This window comes from Crocuta crocuta, unplaced genomic scaffold (genome assembly GCF_008692635.1).
Source record: "Crocuta crocuta isolate KB4526 unplaced genomic scaffold, BGI_CrCroc_1.0 scaffold282, whole genome shotgun sequence".
Taxonomy (NCBI): Eukaryota; Metazoa; Chordata; class Mammalia; order Carnivora; family Hyaenidae; genus Crocuta; species Crocuta crocuta.
The window spans coordinates 5,249,772-5,256,716 of record NW_027529174.1 but is presented as its reverse complement, the minus strand read 5'-3'; positions in this window follow the sequence as shown (position 1 = coordinate 5,256,716).

Below are 6,945 nucleotides of genomic sequence, written 5' to 3'. Positions count from 1 at the left end.
GCAACTCTCTCATTCCACAAACATTTACAGAACAAAGGCGGCGTGGCTGCCTCTGGGGATACAGTGGTAAGTATGGTAGAGCCTGTCTCTCCTCTTCCGGAACCTGATGCCTCGTGGGTAGGCAGATAGCAAACAAGTAATCAGCAAATAAATACGGACGGCCGACCTTTGAATAATGTCAGGGTCAGGGGCGTCCACCTACTGTGCAGTCAAAAACCCACATATAACTCTCAATGTCCCCCAAATTTAACTACTAATAGCCTACTGTCGACCGGAAGGCTTAGCCATAACGTAAGTGGTCAGTTAACACAGATTTTGTATGCTGTATGTATTATAAACTGTATTCTTACAAGAGAGTAAGCTAGAGGAAAGGAAATGTTATTAAGAATATCGTAAGGAAGAGGAGATACATCTACAGCACTGGACTGCGTTTATGATGAAAACATCTGCCCCTAAGGGGACCCACACAGTTCAAACCCAGGCTGTTCAAGGGTCAGCTATAAATACAGTCATGCTCGAGGTGAAGGAAATGTGTAAAGTCCTATGAGATTCTATCATAAGGAGAGGTCACGTTGCCTGGGAGGTGGCATTTGGTGTGTAGATGCTAAGAGAGGAGGAACGAGAAAGAGGTGGGAACTGCCTGGTAAACACTCTTCAGGAAGGAAGAAACGCAACGTACACAAAGATCCAAAAGGCTCTGTGTGGCTAAGGCGTGGTGAGCAAAGGCAGAGCAGGACCCCGGAGGGAGCCTGAGAGTTTCAGTGGTTCTTTCCAAAGTCACGCAGCCAGCACACGTGGGGACTGGTTAGATCCTAAGCTAGACTATGCAAAGCATTGTTTAAGCCATCCATCCCATGGACACTTATTGAGCACCTATTGCGGCCATGCACTGTGTTAGGCATTGAAATAGAGAAGAGAAGGAAACAGAGTCTCGGGGCTCCCATGCGGCTCAGTCGGTTAAGTGTCAGACTCTTGACTGCATCTCAGGTCGTGATCTCACAGTTCGTGAGATTGATTGAGCCCCGCAGTAGGCTCTCCGCTGACAGCTCAGAGCCTGTTTGAGATTCTCTCTCCCTCTTTCTCTCTGCTCACGTGTCGGCTCTCTCTCTTTTAAAATTCATTAAAAAGGAAGAAAAGAAAGCAAAGTCTCTTCTCTCAAGGAGTTTGATCTCTTGTCCAAAGAGCCCTGGATGCCTAGCAAGGAAGTTCAGGCAGGAGATCGCATAATCAGGCTTTCATAGTTAGGATACTGATTGTTTGTGGCACAGTGAACGGGTGTGCAAAGGGCATTTGCTGTCGTGGTTAGGGTGGGAGTGAAAGGTGGCTTGGGCTAGAGTGTGACAGAGGAGTGGAAAGGAGTGGATGCGGTCAAGAGGTATTTTGAAGGTAACGTCTAAGGCACGTGTGATTGACTGGACGTCAGGGTGAATGTGATGGGGATGTCACAGGTAACCTCCAGGCCTCTAAAAATATGCAGTGCCTTCTGGATCATCTAAGAATGAATAATATATGTGCAACGTGGTTTAAATATTTGGATTCCTTAAATGCACGGATATTGGTGTGGGATGTCGTACGAACCAGAACCTGTCCTTTCCCCAGCTATGTTTAGTTTAGGACAAATGAAAGGTGAGTATGTGAGGAAGGGCTATCATTTGTACTGGCAGGGGTGGACTATCTAGGTCTACACTGTATTTTTTTCAGTTTCTGATTTAAAAATTTTCGGAAGAGTGTTCACTTCGGCAGCGCGTGTACTAAAATGAAAAATTTTCAGAATGTTTTTTTATTATCATGAGGGTTATATTAGTTTCCCAGTGCTGCCCTAACAAATTACCATAAAAGTGACGGCTTAAAACAAGAGAAACTTATTCTCTCACAGTTACAGAAGTTGGAAGTTGGAAATCAGAATGCTGGGGGAGTTGGTTCTTTCTGGAAGTTCTGAGAGAATCCATCCCCAGCCCCTCTGTAAGGTTCTGGAAATCCCTGATGTTCCCTAACTTGCAGACACGTCACTCCTGTCTCTTATAAGAACCAGACATTGGATTTATAGCCCACCTTATATCCTAGATGATCTCATCTCTAGCTCTTGAGCTTAATCATATTTGCTAAGACCCTATTTCCAAATAAGTTCACATTCACAGGTACCAGAAAATTAGGACTCAGATATATCTTTGGGGGAGATACATTCAACCCACTACAAGAGAACAGATACCTATATTAGAAAATATGATTGCAGGAAAAGACTCTCTGGATTTTAAGAATGTACATAGAAATACACCAGTTTTGGGGCGCCTGGGTGGCTTAGTCGGTTAAGCGTCCGACTTTCCCTTAGGTCATGATCTCGCGGTTCGTGGGTTCGAGCCCCGCGTCGGGCTCTGTGCTGCCTGCCAGCTCAGCGCCTGGAGCCTGCTTCGGTCTGTGACTCCCTCTCTCTCTGACCCTCCCCTGCTCACGCTGTCTCTCTCTCTCTCTCTCTCTCTCCTAGAAATAAATAAAACATTAAAAAAAAAAAAAGAAATACACCAGTTTTCTCTTTGATGTTAAACATTAATTATGGTTGTCTTTTTTCCTTCTCGAAATGCCATAGAGAAGAGTAGAGGTTTCAGTAAGTTACAGCCCACAGTTTATGTATAAACAGAGGAAACAAAGGATTTGTTTCATTGTGCATGGCCTTGGAGATATATACAAATTCTTTCAAGCTAAGACTAATTGTTTAGTTTAAAGGTTGGTAATTTATTTGCCAAGAAGTCAGAAAATAACCAGAGATTAAAGAACAGCTGTGGATGAATTAATTTTATCCCCAGTCACATGAACAAGATCTGGAAATGTACCAGGAGGAAAAGCAAATAAATGAGTTGAAAATCCTAGCCATGTACATCAGACTTAAGCTGATCATTTTCAGTCTATTTCCCACTGCAAAGAGTAATAAGAGCTTAAAACATTGAATCCTCAGAGCATTCCCCAGCCCTGATGGTTTTCACCCCCATATTGCAGAAGAGAATATTGAGGCCCCAGGGAAGTAAGTAACTTGCCCAAGGTCACAAAGCTGCTAAGCAGTAGAGAGACCAGGACCAGAACTCAGGCACATATCAGAGCACCTACTTTTAATCAGTATGCAATTTTCACAGTCTTTTTTAATTTCAAAACTGTATGTATAATAATGTTATTTTTTTGCTAAAGGCAAAATGTTGGGTAAAACCCTGCTTGTCTCTACCAAGCACCTGCACTTCTATTTCACCCTCATTTTCCTACCTTCCAAAACCATCACTGGATTGTATTTTATGTCTTTCTCCCAAAAACGATAGATGTAAAAATGTCTCTTAGGACAGGTTGTCTGTTTGCATAGCTAGCCGGTATACAAGGGATTCCAGGCACTGGGGCAAGGTCACGTCAAAGACACCCTCCACTACGAAAACCAAGAAAATCCAGATTGTGCGTTTTGTTGGGGAGAAAAAAAGGGGAAGAGGAAACCTTGGATTAAAAGAGACTGAAAAGGGGCGCCTGGGTGGCTTAGTCGGTTAAGCGTCCGACTTTCACTTAGGTCATGATCTCACGGTTGGTGGGTTCGAGCCCCGCGTCGGGCTCTGTGCTGACTGCCAGCTCAGAGCCTGGAGCCTGTTTCAGAGTCTGTGTCTCCCTCTCTCTCTGACTCTCCCCTGGTCACGCTGTCTCTCTCTCTCTCCTAGAAATAAATAAAACATTAAAAAAATAAAAAATAAATAAAAGAGACTGAAAAGACATAACAATTTTTTAAATGATGAAAAATAAACAAATCTTAGTGCCCAAGGATGCACACTGGGTAATAAAACTATTTGAAAAACACAAGAAAGTGATAGCAGGAAAAGTCAGCAGAGCGGCTACTTCTGGAAAACGAGGGGCAGCAGTAAGGCTGGGGCACACAGAGGGACATCTGGGTGGCTCCAGAGTCCTGTTTCGTGTCTCGGATGGTGGTTAGAAGGTGCTTGTCTCACTATATCCCATTAAACCATCCTTGGCTTTGTGTGGGGCTCTGGGTCTGTATTCTATTTTGCCTTAAAGGCAAATTTTAAATTTCAATAATAACGCAAGCATATTATTTCCAAATCCAGACGTTTGCAAAACCAGGAGAAATGTCTAGAACAGGTGAGGGTGGATTACTTTCTGCGGGGTTGCATGGCTTTTGGGTGATGCACTCCTCCGTTTCCTTGTAAATCTTTTGAAGCTGAGCTTTTCTGATTAAAAAATAAATTAATTTTTAGAATCAAATCAACCAGAGAGAGTAAAACCTTACTTTGGCAGGATTGCCAAAAGATTTAATCACGGATATAAGACACCCAGCACCCAATGTGTAGGTTGCCCCAGGCCCTCCATAAGTAGCTGTGATTGTATTTATTCTCCCATGCCAAACTGCAGGGTGAGGAAATGTGTTCTTGACTTCTGAGTGCCGCCTGGCATATAGGATGCACTCCCTAAATATCTACTTATTAAATAAGTATGTGAATATAGAGGTCTCTTTACAAAATTAAAACTATTTCAATATAAACTTCCTGGCAAAACCTTGCTAGTTCTGGCCGTGAACCAGCTAGGAAATGCCAAATCATATTAAGGCATTTGGAATTAACATTGGGGAGGTATTGAACCAGGGTCTGATTACAACACTTCAAACGATTATGGCCCCTCTGGCCCCAGAAGCGGTTGAAAAAAACATTTTTCATTCTAAATGGCAAAACTAGCATGTACGCTAAAAATATTAAAGCTGCCTTTGTCCGCATGCCCACCCCCAAATGTGAGATGGATTTGGTGACTTGTTTCCAAAGAATGGAGTACGGAATGGGAAAAATCATGTTAGAGTGGTGAGGTGTGTAGATACGACCTTGGCCAAGGGACCAAGATCAATATGACAGCGGTAAGTTCTGTTGGTAGCACATACCTGCTGACTGGATACAATGAGAAGACACCTCACCTCTGAGGTTTTCTTTCCAAAAACTCCTATCGTTGATCCCATGATGAGAAAAGCATCAGACTAACTGAAATCGAAGGACATTCTACACAGTATCTGACCACTACTCCTCAAAACTGTCGAGATCATGAAAAATATGGGAATCAACTTGAGTGTGGTCATTATTTCACAATGTATACATATATTAAGTCCCCATGGTGTACCCCTTAAAAAATATAAATAAAAGTTTGTTGAATGATTAAAAAAAAAAACCCATGAAAAACAAGGAATAAATGCAAAACTACTCCAGATTGGAGTAGGCTATGGACACATGTCAAGAGAATATGTTGTGTCCTAGATTGGGTCTTAGGGCAGGAAGAGAACAGTAGTGGGAAACGTGGGGAAACCTGAATAAAGTCAGGAGGTTAGTTACTAATAATAAGCCAGGGGCGCCCAGGTAGCTTAGTCAGTTGAGCATTGGCCTTTGGCTCTGGTCGTGATCTCGCAGGTTGTGGGTTTGAGCCCCACATTGGGCTTTCTGCTGTCTGCATGGAGCCTACTTCGTATCCTCTGTGTCCCTCTCTCTCTCTGCCCCTCCCCCACTCATGTTCGCCCACTCTCTCAAAAATAAACATTAAAAAAATAAAAAATAAATAACAATATGTCAGTCTTGATTTCTTATTTTTGACAAAGGTACCAAGGGAAGACGAGATGTTAACATCAGAGGACCTTTACATTTACAGGAACTCTGGAATATACCTTCACAACCTTGTTGTAAATATAAAGCAGCCTAAAAGTAACAGTTGATTTTTTTTTAAATGCTGCCTTTTAGATTCTGTTATCTTAAAAAGAAAAAAAAAAGACCTCCAAAACCTAAGCCTGTTACACGGAATTGGGGGTGTGCATCAGCGCGTGCCACGTCCCGGGTATAGCTCAGCCTGCTTTTGGACAACGTGGCATTGAAAACTGAAGCAAAGAGAACAAAAGACAGGTATCCTCAGGGAGGCAAAATGTTTTTAATAAAATGCATCTTGCAGTGACTTCCATTTCAAAAAAGTGGCGATTCCTTACTCTCTCTCTGCTGCAGCTGGACTCCTGGAGTGGACAGACTGGCCAAATGCAGGTAGAACGGGGTGGGAAGAGCTTCCCAGGGACAAGGGTGAGCAGCTCAAGGAACTGGAAGAAGCCTGGTGCGGCCCAAGCGCAGGGAGAGGAAGGGGAGCGGAGCGGGTGGGAGGAGGGAAGGTGGAGAGAAGCGGCCATTAGGCCCTGCAGGGCTCTGTGGCCAGGGCGTGGAAAGGTTAACTGAGGGAGGCCACCGGAGGCGACTAACCCGGGGAAGCTCCAGCTCTCCTGTGGTCTGTGGGACCCCTGATGTGATGCTCTGGGAAGGAACCTACCCAAAAGAATCCCCCACTTTTACTCGAGAGGAAAACTCAGACAAATCCAAAGGGAGGGGTGTTCTAGAAATGATTGGCCTGCACTCTGCAAAAATCCTAATTTATGAAAGACAAAGTCTGAGGTTAAAAACAGCTAAAGACATGACCGCTGAATGTATGTTGGGGACTGGATCCTCAAAGAAAAAAATTATAAAGGCTATTTTGGGGACAACTGGTGAAATTTAATAATAGTTTATTAAAAATAGCACTAATAGTATTAATAGTATTATTAATAATAGTTTATTAATAAAGTGTCAGTATTTATGTAGTATTAAATAGTATTAATACTATTTATTAATATAGTCTTGATAATAGTTTGATAATACTATCAATTAATAGCATTAATATAGTATTAACAATAGTTTAATGATGCTATTAGTTAATAGTATAGTATTAAATAGTATTAATAATAGTATTAATAGTTTATTAATAGTGTTAATAATAGTTTACTGATAACAGTATTGAATCAATGTCAAATTTCCCGAATTTGACCATTGTACTATAGTTAGTATGTAAGAGGATGCCCTGTGCTTGGAGGATACAGATTGAAATATTTAGAGGTGAAGCACCATGATGTCACCTGCCTTCTCT